This window comes from Macaca fascicularis, chromosome 2 (genome assembly GCF_037993035.2).
Source record: "Macaca fascicularis isolate 582-1 chromosome 2, T2T-MFA8v1.1".
Classification (NCBI taxonomy): Eukaryota; Metazoa; Chordata; class Mammalia; order Primates; family Cercopithecidae; genus Macaca; species Macaca fascicularis.
Genome location: NC_088376.1, coordinates 181,317,281 through 181,333,997, shown reverse-complemented (window position 1 = coordinate 181,333,997; position 16,717 = coordinate 181,317,281). Strand labels below are relative to the sequence as shown.

The following is a 16,717-nucleotide window of genomic DNA, read 5'->3' as shown; positions in this document are numbered from 1 at the left end:
TTGCCAGGCTTTGAACTCCTGGGCTGACTCAGTTCCCTTAGTAGCTAGGACTACAGGCATAGGCTACCTCATGTGACTAACTTGCCTTATTTTACTATTGATGTTGTTTCCTGTGTCCTTAACACTTTAAGCAGCTGTTTTCACCTAAAGGCTAATGCTTTTAAGCAAGTTTTTCTTTTTTAATTAAAAATTTTTTTTTAATTTAATTTTTTAAATTTTAATTTTTTAATTAAAATTTTATTAATTCTTTTTAAAAGACAGGGTCTTGCTATGTTGTCCAGGCTGGTCTTGAACTCCTGGTCTCAAGTGATCCTCCTGCCTTGGCCTCCCAAAGTGCTGGGATTACAGCATGAGTCACTACACCTGGACAAGTATACAGTTCTTCAGCCACTTCAATCAAACATTTAATTAACATGCTGTAATAAATGACTTTTCTTGCTAGGCTAACAAATGAGGCACTTGAAAACTTACTTTAGTTGCAGCCTCACTTTCTTTTGTAAGGAAATTCTGTGTTGACACACTCTTTAATTTCTTTTTACGTTTTCTGACTGATTTTCTGTAATTTGGGAATATTATGATGACTGCTTATTCTAATAATATTAACATATGGCATTCTTTTAGCACATATATAGTTTCATTTGCATAATAAGCACCATGCTTTGCCATCGAATTTGATAAAATAATCCATGCTTCACTGCACCTTAGAGATGAGATATTTTAAGTCCAATTCTCTCTCTCTCTCTCAGTTTTTTGTTTTTAGAGACAAGGCCTACCGTTACCCATGCTGGAGTGCAGTGGTGTGACCATAGCTTCCTGCAGCCTTGAACTCCTGGCCTCAATTGATCCTGCTGCCTTACCCTCTGAGTAACTGGGACTACAGTGTGTGCCACCACACCTATCTTTTTTTTTTTTTACATGATGGATATATGCTAGTAATAAAAATAAATAAAATTTCAAGGTATGGCATTATGCATGCTACTCAAAATGCTGCCAAGTTACAAAGTGTAGCTATGATTTGTAACGGATAGCAGCAGTGGCAAGTGATGAGAATGGTCTCTTGTCATTGACTACTCTGTTATAGTGTAAAAGCAGCTACAGACAGTAGATAAATGAATAAGCATGGCAGTATTCCAATAAAGTTTTTTTTTTTTTTTTTTTTTTTTTGAGACAGAGTCTTGCTCTGTTGCCCAGACTGGAGTGCAGTGGCACGATCTCGGCTCACTGCAAACTCTGCCTCCCAGGTTCACGCCATTCTCCTGCCTTGGCCTCCCAAGTAGCTGGGACTACAGGCACCCACTGCCACGCCCAGCTAATTTTTTGTATTTTTAGTAGAGACGGGGTTTCACCGTGTTAGCCAGGATGGTCTCGATCTCCTGACCTTGTGATCCGCCTACCTCGGCCTCCCAAAGTGCTAGGATTACAGGTGTGAGCCACCATGCCCGGCCTCCAATAAAGTTTTACTCATGGACACTGAAATATGAATTTCATATACTTTTGTGTGTCACAAAATACTAAAATTTTTTTCTAGCCATTAAAAATGTACAAAGCATAATTAGCTGTGGACTGTACAAAAGCAGGAAGCAGGTTGGACATGGCTGTCAGGCCATAGTTGGCCAACCTCTGCTAGAGAACATCTATACATAGCAGCTTTTTGAGTATTCTTGTTCATTTGAGGTCATGAAAAAGAATTAGTATCGGCCGGGCGCAGTGGCTCACGCCTGTAATCCCAGCACTTTGGGAGGCCAAGGTGGGTGGATCACCTGAGGTCAAGAGTTCGAGACCAGCCTGACCAAAATGGAGAAACCCTGTCTCTACTAAAAATGCAAAAAAAAAAAAAAAAAAAAAAAAAAAAAATTAGCTGGGTGTGGTGGCGCATGTCTGTAGTCCCAGCTACTGGGGAGGCCAAGGCCAGAGAATCACTTGAACATGGGAGGCAGAGGTTGCGGTGAGCCGAGATCATGCATTGCACTCCAGTCTGGGCAACAAGAGCAACACTCCGTCTCAAATTAAAAGAAAAAAAAAAGAAAAGGAATTAGTATTTTAAAAGAGATTATTCATATATTCATATTCCTTCTGTGCTGTAGATTTTGTATTGTAGTTAAATAAAAAGTTTTAAAAGTCCAATTTCTAAACAGAAAAACACATTTGCCTTTCTCAGCATACTCAGCACATCAATATACATTACACATTTCTGTGTTTGATATTATCTTCTCTTCACTGGAAGGTAAAATTTGTTTTGTTTTGTTTTGAGGCAGAGTCTCGCTCTGTTACCCAGGCTGGAGTGCAGTGGCACAACCTCGGCTCACTGCAACCTCCGCCTCCCTGATTCAAGTGATTCTCCTGTTTCAGTCTCACGAGTAGCTGGGATTACAGGTGTGTGCCACCACACCCGGCTGATTTTTATATTTTTAGTAAGAGACGGGGTTCCACCACGTTGGCCAGGCTGGTCTCGAACTCTTGACCTCAGGTGATCTACCCACCTCGGCCTCCCAAAGTGCTGGGATTACAGGTGTGAGCCACTGCACCCGGCCTGAAGGGTAAAATTTTTTTTTTTGTGATGGAGTTTCGCTCTTGTTGCCCAGGCTGGAGTGCAATGGTGCAATCTTGGCTCACTGCAACTTCTGCCTCCCAGATTCAAGTGATTCCCTGCCTCAGCCTCCAAAGTAACTGGGATTACAGGCATGCACCACCACGCCCGGCTAATTTTGTATTTTTAGTAGAGCTGGGGTTTCACCATGTTGTCCAGGCTGGTCTTGAACTCCTGACTTCAGGTGATCCATCTGCCTCGACCTCCCAAAGTGCTGGGATTACAGGTGTGAGCCACCACATCCGGCATACATTTTTAAAGGCTATATAACATGACCAAAAATAGGTCACAGAAAAATGTTTAAGACATATTACTTGAAAATAGGTTGGGCACAGTGGCTCACGCTTGTAATCCCAGCACTTTGAGAGTCCATGGCAGAAGGATTGCTTGATCCCAGGAGAATAGCTTGGGCAACAGAGTGAGACACTGTGTCTGTTTAAAAAAAAAAAAAAAGGGTCTTGACTACAAGTTGTCCAGGTTATTGGCGTTTTGAACAAAGAATTGGACAAAGTGCACAGCAAAGCAAGGAAAGAATGAAGCAACGAAAGAAGGAAAGCAGAGATTTACTGAAATGACAGTACACTCCACAGTGCGGGAGCTGGCTGGAGCAGCGGCTCAAGGGCCCCAATTCAGAATCTTTCCTGGTCCAGTAACCCACTAGAGGCTTCCCATTGGCCACTTGGTGCTCGCCTCATGTAAATGAAGTGGTGGCCCGCGATCAGTCTGATTGGTTATGGAATGCAGCCAATCAGAGGCTGAAGTTACAAAGGTCACACTTCTATGCAAATGAAGACGTGGCCCACTATCAGAGGCTGAAGTGCAGTTACATAGTTACACTAGCATGCTTTTTGCAACCAATCAGAGGTGCTTTCAATTTCCCATCTGCCGCACATAAAAGGTGGGGGTTTGCAAAGGGAGTACCCTCTGGTCGCTTTGCTACTTAGGCATGGAAAGTTAGGGTTTTCCTTTAAATTTAGTTCATGAAACGGCCTTAGGTTCCCTGCCTCCAAACCGTATTCTCCTGCATCACCATGCCTGGCCATGCTATTTTATTTATTTTTTTGAGAGCGAATCTTGCTCTGTCGCTCAGGTTGGAGTGCAGTGGCGCGAACTCGGCTCACTGCAACCTCTGCCTACCAGGTTCAAGGGATTCTCCAGCCTCAGCCTCCCGAGTAGGTGGGATTACAGGTGCATGCCACCACACCCAGTTAATTTTTGTATTTTTTCGTAGAGATGGGGTTTCGCCATGTTGGCCAGGCCGATCTCAAACTCCTGACCTCAGGTGATCCGTCTGCCTCAGCCTCCCAGAGTGCTGGGATTACAGGCATGAGCCACCGCATCCGCCCTATGCTATGTTATGTTTTAAAACAATGTATATCTTGAAGGAGGAAAATAAAGTCTAAAATTATATTTCAACTCCTTTGGAGATTTTCCTTCAGATTAAATTAGGTTTTAAAACTTGTGTAACATTCTACACACAAGTAGATTTGTAAGAAAGCTGTTCTAATAATCATTGTGGTTAGAATGCTTAGATTAACTAGACCCATATATGCCATAGTGGATCAGCTCTTTTGTTATGAGAGGCACATAATTCACCTATACTGTGAATTTTCTTTCTCTTCAGAGAAATTATCTTCATTAATTGACCAAATTTTTCTCAGCTCTAACTGATGTCAGTCAGTGGAACCCCAAATGAGGTGGACGATTACATATAATTACTGAAGGAAATTTAAATGCTGTTTAGAAGTTGATTAGCCCATTGTATACCACCTTGTATTAGTCAGGGTTCTCCAGAGAAACAACCAATGGGATAGGTATGTGTGCATATGATTTATTTAGTTATTTTTTGAGACCGAGTCTGGCTCTGTCGCCCAGGCTGGAGTGCAATGGCATGATCTCGGCTCACTGCAACCTCCGCCTCCCTGGTTCAAGCAATTCTCCTGCCTCAGCCTCCCAAGCAGTTGGGATTACAGGCACCCGCCACCAGGCCTGGCTTTTTTTTCTCTCTCTTTGAGACAGAGTCTCGTTTGTCGCTCAGGCTGGAGTGCAGTGGTGCGATCTTGCCTCACTGCAACGTCCGCCTCCTGGGTTCAAGCGATTCTCCTGCCTCAGCTTCAGGCGTGAGCCACCACGCTGGGCTAGTGTGTGTGTGTGTGTGTCTGTGTGTGTGTATGTGTATAGATGGGGTTTCACCATATTGGCCAGGCTGGTCTTGAACTCCTGACTTTGTGATCCACCCACTTCGGCCTCCCAAAGTGCTGGGATTACAGGCGTGACGCACCACGCCTGGCCAATTTTTTGTATTTTTTAGTAGAGACAGGATTTCACCATGTTGGCCAGGCTGGTCTCAAACTCCTGACCTCAGATGATCCCCCTGCCTGGGCCTCCCAATGTTCTGGGATTATAGTGAGCCACCGTGCCTGGTCTGTGTATGGTTTGTTTTAAGAAATTGGCTCATATTATTATTATTATTATTATTTATTTGAGATGGAGTCTCACTCTGTAACCCAGGCTGGAGTATAATGGGTGGTCTGGGCTCACTACAACGTCCGCCTGCTGGGTTCAAGCGATTCTCCTGCCTCAGCCTCCAGAGTAGCCGGGATTACAGGCGCCTGCCACCATGCCTGGCTAATTTTTGTATTTTTAGTAGAGACGGGGTTTCACAATGTTGGCCAGGCTGGTCTCAAACTGTTGACCTCGTGATCTGCCCACCTCGGCCTCCCAAAGTGTTGGGATTACAGGCGTGAGCCACTGCACCTGGCTAGAATTGGCTCACATTATTATGGAGGCTGGCAAATTCAAAAACTTCAGGGTGAACCAGCAGGCTAGAGACCCAGATAACAGCCAATGCTGTGATTCAAATCTGAAAGGCTGTCTGTTGCAGAATTCCTTTTGGCTCAGGAGAGGTCAGTCTTCTACTCAGTTCAACTGATTGGAAGAGGCACACCCACATTATATCGCCAGACCACCTTCACAGAGACATTCAGAATAACGTTTGACCTCATAGATGGGCACCATGGCCCAGCCAAGTTCACCCATAAATTTACCATCATTCCTCATCATTAAAAAAAAAAAAAAAAAAAAAAAAGGTCGGCCGGGCGCGCTGCTCACGCCTGTAATCCCAGCACTTTGGGAGGCCGAGGCAGGCGGATCACGAGGTCAGGAGATCGAGACCATGCTGGCTAACACTGTGAAACCCTGTCTCTACTGAAAATACAAAAAATTAGCCGGGTGTGGTGGCGGGCGCCTGCAGTCCCAGCTACTTGGGAGGCCAAGGCAGGAGAATGGCGTGAACCCGGGAGGCGGAGCTTGTAGTGAGCCCAGATCCGGCCACTGTACTCCAGCCTGGGCAACAGCGAGACTCCGTCTCAAAAAAAAAAAAAAAAAAGGGCCAGGCTAGCGGTGGCTCACGCCTGTAATCCCAGCACTTTGGGAGGCCAAGGCAGGCAGATCACCTAAGATTGGGAGTTCAAGACCAGCCCGACCAACATGGAGGAATGAGGTCTCTACCAAACATAGAAAATTAGCGGGGCGTGGTGGTGCATGCCTGTAATCCCAGTTACTTGGGAGGCTGGGGCAGGAGAATTGCTTGAACCCAGGAGACAGAGGTTGCGGTGAGCCAGATGGCACCATTGCACTCCAGCCTAGGCAACAACAGTGAAACTCCGTCTCAGAAAAGAATAATCACCGCCGGGCGCGGTGGCTCACGCCTGTAATCCCAGCACTTTGGGAGGCCGAGGCGGAAGGATCATGTGAGGTTGGGGGTTTGAGACCAGCTTGACCAACGTGGTGAAACCCCGTCTCTACTGAAAATACAAAATTAGTCAGGTGTATTGTGGTATGCCTGTAGTCCCAGCTACTCGGGAGGCTGAGGCAGGAGAATGGCGTGAACCCGGGAGGCGGAGCTTGCAGTGAGCCGAGATCGCGCCACTGCACTCCAGCCTGGGCGACAGAGCGAGACTCCGTCTCAAAAAAAAAAAAAAAAAAGAAAAGAAAAGAATAATCACCCAGGTGTGATAGCTCATAGCTGTAATCTCAGCACCTTAGGAGGCTGAGTCAGGAGGATTGCTTGAGGCCAGGAGTTCAAGACCAGCCTGGGCAACATAGTGAGACCCTGTTTCTATAAAAATAATAAATTAAAAAATAAAAACAATTTTAATTAAAAAAATGAATCAAGTCAAAGGTGGGAGGAAAGAGCAAAACTACCACTCTTATAAATGTGCCGAAGCTTTTAAGCACTAGAAATCTTCCAGGTAGAAATTAAAGTTAGAATTAAAAAAATATATTCATATTGTTCTGTAAAAAATAAAGAACTTATTCACTTAATTTTCTTTGTTTTTCTTTTCTGTTTTTTTGAGATGGAGTTTCATTCTGTCGCCCAGGCTGGAGTGCAATGGTGAAATCTCAGCTCACTCCCCTCCCACACCCTGTGCTGGGTTCAAGCGATTCTCCTGTTTCAGCCTCCCAAGTAGCTGTGATTTTATTTTATTTTTTTTGAGGCAAGGTCTTGCTCTGTTGCCCAGGCTGGAGTGCAGTGGCCCAATCTCGGCTCACAGCAACCTCAACTTCCTGGGCTCAAGCAATCCTCCCACCTGCCTCCTGAGTGGCTGGGGCTACAGGCACACACCACTATGCCCAGCTAGTTTTTGTACTTTTACTACAGATGGAGTTTTGCCATGTTGCTCAGCCTTGCATTCTTATTTTTAATTAAGTCTTTGAAATCCGGTGTGTATTTTACACTTATAGCACATCTCATTTAGGACTAGCCACATTTCCAATGCTCAGCAGGCAAATGTGGATATTAGCTACTGTATTAGACAATGCATCTCTAAGGGGTGAGATTATAAAAACTTTTACTTTGTATTTTATGTATTATTTTGTTTTCCTGAATGTTGAAAAAAAACCATATATTGCTTATACAATCAGAAACCACAATAAAATAAAAAGTCAATTGCTCTGAAGTCAGAAAGAATGATGCTTTTGAGTAGGTGTTATACAATAGTAAAAACCAAACAGTAGGAAAGGTTATATACTGACAGTTTTATGTGTGTTCTCCGTGCACTTGTCTAGAAGAGGGGCCACAACTTTTGTAGATTATGGTCTTTCAGAAGTGGTCAGTATACCAAAAAGAAATTTAAAACCAAAGTCAAAGAATTTCAACAACAAAATTCCACAGTATTTAGACAGAGGGTTAATTATTTTGCTATGTTAGGCCGGGCGCGGTGGCTCAAGCCTGTAATCCCAGCACTTTGGGAGGCCGAGACGGGCGGATCACGAGGTCAGGAGATCGAGACCATCCTGGCTAATACGGTGAAACCCCGACTCTACTAAAAATACAAAAAACTAGCCGGGCGAGGCGGCGGGCGCCTGTAGTCCCAGCTACTCGGGAGGCTGAGGCAGGAGAATGGCGTGAACCCGGGAGGCGGAGCTTGCAGTGAGCTGAGGTCCGGCCACTGCACTCCAGCCCGGGCGACAGAGCGAGACTCGGTCTCAAAAAAAAAAAAAAAAAAAAAAAAAAAATTACTTTGCTATGTTATAATGAGGTTCTATCCAGGCTTCTTGCATGACAAACAGGAAGCTCTTTGAGGGAGAGAAAAACAATACAGGTTGGGGGACCAGTGAATAACTGCTTTCACTACTCCTCTAGAGGTAAACTACCAACCTGTCATCCCTGAAACCAATGAGATTTCAGGAGGATGGACAGAACAGTTTTTTAGTTTTGATACAAGATCTCACTCCATCACCAAGGCTGAACTGCAATGGCATGATCACAGCTCATTGCAGCCTCAAACTCTGGCCTGAGCAATCCTTCCACCACAGCCTCCCCAGTAGCTGGGCCCACAGGCTCGTGCCACCATACTCGGCTAATTCATTTTAAGTTTTGCAGAGACAGGATCTCTCTATATTGCCCTGGCTGGTCTTAGATTCCTGGGCTTAAGCGATCCCCTACCTCGGCCTCCCAAAGTGCTGGAATTATAGGCATGGGCCACCGCATCCGGCCTAGTCAGAACATGCTTAAAGCAGGAATCTTAAATAGAATGCAATGTCAGCTGGGCATGGTGGCTCAGGCCTGTAATGCTAGCACCTTGGGAGGCTGAGGCGGGCAGATGACTTGAGGCTAGGAATTCGAGACTAGCCTGGCCAACATGGTGAAGCCCCATCTGTAGTGAAAATACAAAAAAATAGCTGGGAGTGGTGGCTCGCACCTGTAGTCCCAGCTACTTTGGAGGCTGAAAGGAGGATTACTTGAGCCTGAGAAGCGGAGGTTGCAGTGAGCGGAGATTGTGCCAGTGCACTCCAGCCTGGACTGTTGGGAGACTGTCTCAAAAAAAAAAAAAAAAACAAAACAGAGTGCAATGTCAGGGCCAGAAAAATGAAGAATTACCCAACTCAAGATGAGATTCTAAAATATTCATTTTATTTTCCCCCCTGTATATCAGCTAAATATAAGAAAAAAAGAGTTGGATGTATAAATTAATTTCAAGAATATTTTTCAGGTTATTTAGGTAAACTAAATAAATAATAAAGTAAACAAACCAGAAGTTGTGTTTTGTTTAAAAGAATAGTAAAGGAATCCTTGACGTTTCTATTTAATCTCTTTTGAAGTTTTTCTGAAAGGCAGTAGAACTTTTATAAGAATGATTCATTATATTCTCAATTGAAAATTTAGGGGCTGGGCACAGTGGCTCATGCCTGTAATCCCAGCACTTTGGGAGGCTGAGGTGGGCGGATAACTTGAGGTCAGGAGTTAGAGACCCGCCTGGCCAACATGGTAAAATCCTGTCTCTACTAAAAATACAAAAATTAGCTGGGCATGGTGTCGCACAGCCTGGAATCTCAGCTACTCGGGAGGCTGAGGCAAGAGAATCGCTTGACTCTGTGGGGTGGGGATGGAGGTTGCAGTGAGCTGAGATTGCTCCATTGTACTCTAGCCTGGGCAACAAGAGTGAAACTCCATCACAAAAAAAAAAAAAAAGAAAAAAAAATTAAAAGAATGCAGAATATCTCATTTTTAATATTGTTTATATTTTGAAATGCTAATATGAATAAATAAAATATATTTTGTCTTTTTAAAATATGGCTATTAGAAAACTTAAAATTTCATATGAGGTATACCTGTTTCTATTGGACAGTGCCACCTTAGCAACAATTTAAAAATCGGTACCTTTTCCCGGGCATGGTGGCTCACGCCTGTAATCCCAGCACTTTGGGAGGCCGAGGCGGAAGGATCATGTGAGGTTGGGGGTTTGAGACCAGCTTGACCAACGTGGTGAAACCCCGTCTCTACTGAAAATACAAAATTAGTCAGGTGTATTGTGGTATGCCTGTAATCCCAGCTACTTGGGAGGTGGAGGCAGGAGAATTGTTTGGACCTGGGAGGCAGAGGTTGCAGTGAGCAAAGATCGCGCCATTGCACACCAGCCTGGGCAACAATACTGAAACTCTGTCTCAACAACAACAACAACAACAACAAATCAGTACCTTTTAATGAGTATTTTCCACATGTTAGGCACTATTTGGATTTCTAACAGGATTTAATTGATTGGATTATCACAATAGTGATATAATTGGGGAATGATTAATATTACCATTTTTCACAGGGCAGACCACAGAGTTTAAATCACAAGTCAAGATTACGCGGCTGGTAACTGACAATAATGGGATTCTTCCATGGTCTAGCTTTGGAGCCAAGTGCTCCTTCAGTATGCTAAATAGGCTCTGTGTCTGGGGTCTCCATCGTTCAGACTTCGTTAAATTTTTTCACACTTTCCTGATATATAATTTAAAAAAAAAAAAACTAGAATCATAGTATACTCACTGTATTGCAATTTGCTGGGAAAAAAAAAAGACAAAAAACTTACACCTTGGTTATCTTTCCATTAACCAGGTGTGCTAGTTGGTACCCAGCAAAACATCACCATTCCCATTCTGACTCAAACATAACTGTTCACAAGCATTTCTTACATTGTGGTTTCTTTCCATTGTCATGGATTTTGGGCTCTAGTTTCTCTGGGGCCTTTTATTAGCCATAGACACTGCAGTGATAATTTTTTGTCTGCTGCCATTATGAAAAACTGATTTTTAAAAATTATTATTATTTTTAGAGATAAGGTCTTACTACTTCTAGTACCATTCAGTTTTTCCTAATCATTTGCAGGACAAGAATGAAGATGAGATTTAATCTATAATCGGAGAAGCAGAAGTTGTAGCTTCATGCTATGTGATTCAGGCCACATAGCCACATTCCTCTCAAGGCGGAAAATATTTTAAATTTCCAACAGCTTTAAGTTTAAATTATTTAATTTCACACTGTGTTGCGCAGGTCATGGTGCAGGGGCCTTTCACAGGCATGATCGTGCGGCTCTACACCTCAGACTCCTGGGCTCAGGCGTTCTTCTTGCTTCAGCCTCCAGAGGAGCTGGGACTATGGTTGTATGCCGTTGTACCTGGCTTGCAAAACTGATTTTTCTTTTCTTTTCTTTTAAAATGTAGTATTTTGAATAGGCAAAATATTCATATGATTTAAAAATACGTAAATATATTCAGTGAAAAATTTCTCCCCAGCTCTGTTCCTCATCAATCCCTCTGTCCCCATTTCCATTTCACCCTTCCCTCAGGCAACTACAGTTAATAGTTTCTTGTGGCTCCTTCCAGAATTCTTTCTAAACACAAATATGAATATATATATGTCTATAAACATATTCATTAAGGCTATAATTACGAAAGTAAAATGTGCATCTGTCCAGGTGTGGTAGCTCACACCTGTAATCCTAGCACTTTGAGAGGCTGAGGCAGGAGGATTTCTTTTTTTTTTTGAGACGGAGTCTCGCTCTGTCGCCCAGGCTGGAGTGCAGTGGCCAGATCTCAGCTCACTGCAAGCTCTGCCTCCCGGGTTCACGCCATTCTCCTGCCTCAGCCTCCTGAGTAGCTGGGACTACAGGCGCTCGCCACCTCGCCCGGCTAGTTTTTTTTTTTTTGTATTTTTTAGTAGACACGGGGTTTCACTGTGTTAGCCAGGATGGTCTCGATCTCCTGACCTCGTGATCCGCCCGTCTCGGCCTCCCAAAGTGCTGGGATTACAGGCTTGAGCCACCGCGCCCGGCCTCAGCAGGAGGATTTCTTGAGCCCAGGAGTTCAAGACTGGCCTGGGCAATATAGTGAGACCCCATGTGTATTAAAAAGTTAAGAAATTAAAAAAAAAATGCAGCAATAATATTTTTACATCAGTCATTGGAAAGTTTATTTATTTCTTTTTCTGGTTTGTTTGTTTGTTTTTGAGATGGAGTCTTGTTCTGTTACCCAGGCTGGAGTACAGTGGCAAGATTTCAGCTCACTGCAACCTGCCTCTCAGGTTCAAGCGATTCTCCTGCTTCAGTCTCCAGAGTAGCTGGGATTACAGGTGCCTACCACTATGCCCGGCTGATTTTTGTATTTTTAGTAGAGACAGGATTTCACCATGTTGGCCAGGCTAGTCTCAAACTTCTGACCTCAGGTGATCCATCCACCTAGGACTTCCAAAGTGTTGGGATTACAAGTGTGAGCTACTGCGCTTCACTGAAAAGTTTAACATGTAGTTGAACATGAATTCAAAATTCTGGCTGGGCGTGGGGTGGCTCATGCCTGTGATCCCAGCTACTCAAGAGGCTGAGGCTGAGGAATTGCTTGAACCCAGGAGCCGGAGGTTGCAGTGAGCTGAGATTGCGCCACTGCACTCCAATCTGGGCGACAGAGTGAGACCCTGTCTCAACAAAACAAAACAAAACAAAACAAAACAAAAACAAACGTTACCCGGGCATTGTGGTGGGCACCTGTAGTCTCAGCTACTTGGTAGGCTGAGGCAGAAGAATCTCTTGAACCCGAGAGGCAGAGGTTGCAGTGAGCTGATATTGTGCCACTGCACTCCAGCCTGTGCTACGGAGCAAGACTGTCTCAGAAAACAAACAAAACCAAAATTCTGTCTGTCCTTCTTTTTAGGTTGCTGTAAATTAACGAAATAAATATAAATGCAAATAAAAATATAAGACACCAGTTGAATTTGAATTTTGGATAAACACTTTTCTATGTATAGCTATGTGCTAAATATTGCATGTATTACATAAGATGTATACTGCAACAAAACATGAATACTTGGGACATACTTACATTAAAACATTATTCACTGTTATCTGAAATTCAAGTTTAACTGGGTGTCCTATATTGTTTCCAACAACTGTAACATAACCTCTTGGCGTCTACTTGTAAGGATTTTGTGAAAATTAGAGTCGATATATGTAAACTAGTTATCACAAAGCCTACCACATAGCAGGAGATAAATAATAATAATAATAACTAATAATGAAGAAGGTTAATCTCATTTGGGGCACCTGGATAACCTGTGAATATTGGCAATCTCTCTTTCCATTCCATAGGTCATAGATAAGGAAGCAGGACCAGAAGAGTCTACATATGAATATTAATCAAGGAAGGAGATATTTATAATTTTATGCACCTAAACCTTTGCATGAAGATTTTTTATTGTTAAACCAGGCATGGTGGCCGCCTATAATCCCAGCAATTTGGGAGGCTAAGGCAGGAAGATTGCAACATGATGAGACCTCTGTCTACAAAAAAAAAAAAAAAAAAAAAAAAAAATTAGCCAGGTGTGGTGGTGTACACCTGTAGTCTCAGCTACTCAGAAGGCTGAAGTGGGAGGATTGTTTGAGCCCAGGAGGTTGAGGCTGCAGTGAGCCAGGACTGTGCCACTGCACTCGAGTCTGGGCAACAAAGCAAGACCCTGTGTCCAAAAAAATAAAAAAATTAAAAAAAAAAGATTTTTTATTGTTAAAAAAATTCTCATAGTTTCCAAATCTTTGCAGTGTCAAAATTCTTTACATTAGTAACTTCTTCATTTTAAAACTTGAATGAAAACTTCAAAGTTATATTTACTTCTTTCAAATATGATTTCAATCCTAATTAGAAAACCACCTTCATTTTCTCAAGGTAAATTGTGCCATCCACAAATGTTCCAGTTTCTTGTCTACCTAGTCTCTTAACTTCCTGTTCTCTAAACTTGTTTATAATACTCTCCTGAAACTGCCGTTGAAGGTTACCAGCCTCTATTACGACAATCTCCTTACTGCCTTCTTCCTTTCAATTCATCCTTGTTATATGAGCAGTTTAACCTTTCTACAACACAAGTATCATTATATCAATCCCTCACTCAAAAACACCAAATGAAAACCAGTGGGATGAACGGTGGGAGGTAAGGTGAAGCCAGATTATGGTGGCCCTTGCAAGTTGAACTTCAAGTGAGAAGTTTTTGAGAGGGGAGTAACATGTTAAAAGGCATTGTTTTACTTAGATCATGCCAGTAACTGTGGGCAGATGAATTAGAGATGGCAAAGATCAGGGTAATCAGCTGTTGTAGGGATCAAGTATACTGTGTCGATAGGAAAGTCTTTCTCATAGGGCCTGGGCCTGCCAGAGAGACGTTACCTTACTGAGAGGTTCATAGTCTTAATTAGTAGAATCCTAATTTGGTTTGAGCTTATAGGGTTTAACATACATACAAAATGAGGCAGTTTAAAGTGTAGCAATTTGATTTTGGGTGTAAAAGCTATTACTTGAAGCGGAAAAGAATTTCTGTGCAGTAATTTTAAAGGGTTGCTGAGTCACTTGGGCATGGGAGAACTTGCCCAGGAACATCTGGCTACTCACTTTAAAAGCCGTGACTATACTTAGCTGCATAAAAAGAGTCCTTTGGTCCTTTCCTCTGGATTCCAGGGCAGATGAACCAGGCAAACAATGTTTCTGCTATTGCTATGAACTTGCAGGAACCTGTGCTTCTTCAGTACCTTTGAAGCTTCCAGGACCTCCCTACCAAGTAATTACCTTGCTTAATTGGAAAGAACTGTAAACCCTTTCCCCCAGATCCCTATGGCCTATTCCAGGGAATAAGGGTTAGCAGAGGCAGTATTCAGGCTTGCTTTTTCCCTTCCCTTCCTTTTCCTTCCCTTTCCTTGCCTTCCCTTCCTTTCCTTCCTTCCTTCCTCCCTCCCCCTTCTCTTCCCCTTCCCCTTCCCCCCCCCTTTTTTTTTTTGAGATGGAGTTTTGCTCTTACTGTCCAGGCTGGAGTGCAGTGGCATGATCTCGGCTCACTGCAACCTCCGCCTCTGAGGTTCAAGCGATTCTCCTGCCTCAGCCTCCCAAGTAGCTGGGATTACAGGCATGTGCAACCATGCCCGACTAATTTTGTATTTTTAGTAGAGATGGGGTTTTGCCATGTTGGCCAGGCTGGTTTCGAACCCCTGACCTCAGGTGATCCTCCCGCCTCAGCCTCCCAAAATGCCGGGATTACAAGCGTGAGTCACCATGCGCAGCCTGAGATTTACATATTTAAGATGTGATAAAATAGTAATCACAGCTTACATGTGAAGAATAGGCTTCTACTTCTACAGAAAGTAGGTCATTTTTACCTGCCAACCTGTGCCAACTTGCAAGGATACAACAGTGGACAAATCAGTCCTTGCTTTGTTCTTACACATATAGTAAGATTGTGTTTTCTAGGTAAGGAGTTTCTTGGTTAAAAGGAAAACAATCCTAGTCTTAATTACCCCTTCAGAACTAGGAAATTTGTCTTTAGACCAAAACAGCAGGAAACAAGAATTGAAAGGAGTTAAAACAAGTGTAGAGAGATAGGAGAACCCAGGAAAGAGGGAATGCTCAGAGAATCCAGTGCCTGGAAATCTAGAAGCATGAGTTACTAGATTTTCCCAAGCAAAAATGATCAGACTTTGGAGACGGCTGTTTCAGAAACAGAGGAGTTCAGAATAAAGGTTGCAAGAGGAAATAGGAGAGCTGGTAGTAGAAAGCAGAAGCTTTTTGTATACTCTGTTTAGTTTCTCACTTCCTGTGAGCACAACTTTGTTACCAACTGCAGCCTGTGCTAATCTTTTCACCTTTTACTTTTGAACTGTTCAGAGTCTACCCATCAAAAGATGGGTACATTTTACTTCCTCCATCAAGTCTTCACCGAGTTCAGTCACAATCACACCATTTAGCACGTAACAGTTGTGTCAAAAGAAAGAAGGCTCGGCACAGTCGCTCACGCCTGTAATCCCAGCATTTTGCAGGTCTGAGGCAGAAGGATTACTTAAGCTCAGGAGTTCAAGGCCAGCCTGGGCAAAAACAAAAACAAAAACAAAAAAAATTCTCTCTATTAAAGAAAAAAAAAAACGTGTGAGCCTGCTTCCTTCCAACTAGGCAATGTAATTCTTGAATTTGGAGACTATATAAAAATATATTTATATAAATAATATATATTATATAATAGATCATTATATATATATATTTGGAGACATAGTTTCACTCTTGTTGCCCAGGCTGGAGTGCAATGGTACGATATCGGTTCACCGTAACCTCTGCCTGCCGGGTTCAAGCGATTCTCCTGCCTCAGCCTCCCGAGCGCCTGGGATTACAGGCATGCACCACCACGCCAGGCTAATTTTTTTGTATTTTTACTATAGACGGGGTTTCTCCATGTTGGCCAGGCTGGTCTCGAACTCCTGACCTCAGGTGATCAGCCTGCCTCGACCTCCCAAAGTGCTGGGATTACAGGCGTGAGCCACTGCTCTCGGCCTGGAAATTATATTTTAAAGTTATTTTGAATACTCCCTGGAAAAGTTATTGGTTCATATTTGTACCCCTAAGTCAAAATATTTGTCAAATATTCAAGAACAATCACTTAAACATACTGTATAAAAGTTTCTATTTCGGCATACTTTACTTTTACTTAACTAATTTTTCAAATAAAATGTATCCACTTTTATGATCTCAACAAGATCGGTCATTCCTATAGCGGAGTTGAAAACTTTCAACTTATTCACAATTATCAAAAGAATGGAGCAGCCCCCACAGAGACTTCCAGCAATGAGTTGTCAAATTCAGTCTGCATTAAGTAGCTTCCTTACAATCATCCCGACAGTAAAAGTGTCAAATTTCGCAAACACCTGGACAAGGAAGTGAAATGATCATCTAATAACGCAGTTAATTCATCTGTCAAATAAGCGAGTGGGCCAGCGTCCCTGAGCTCACTACCCTCAGATTCTAACCCCAGCTTCACATCATTAGGCGTAAGCAGCCAATTGGGCC

The 16,717-nt window shown here is 43.0% G+C and overlaps 2 long non-coding RNA genes across 2 annotated transcripts in view; one reads left to right on the top strand and one right to left on the bottom strand.

Moving 5' to 3' along the window:
- The window catches only part of LOC123571760 (uncharacterized), a 26,415-nt gene extending 25,461 nt beyond the window's left edge, over window positions 1-954 (top strand). Inside the window, exon 4 of the long non-coding RNA XR_010584672.2 lies at window positions 747-954. This is a non-coding gene — a long non-coding RNA (uncharacterized lncRNA). The remainder of the gene's footprint in view (window positions 1-746) is intronic.
- The window catches only part of LOC135969419 (uncharacterized), a 19,499-nt gene extending 2,782 nt beyond the window's left edge, over window positions 1-16,717 (bottom strand). The window contains exon 1 of the long non-coding RNA XR_010584677.1: window positions 16,453-16,717. This is a non-coding gene — a long non-coding RNA (uncharacterized lncRNA). The remainder of the gene's footprint in view (window positions 1-16,452) is intronic.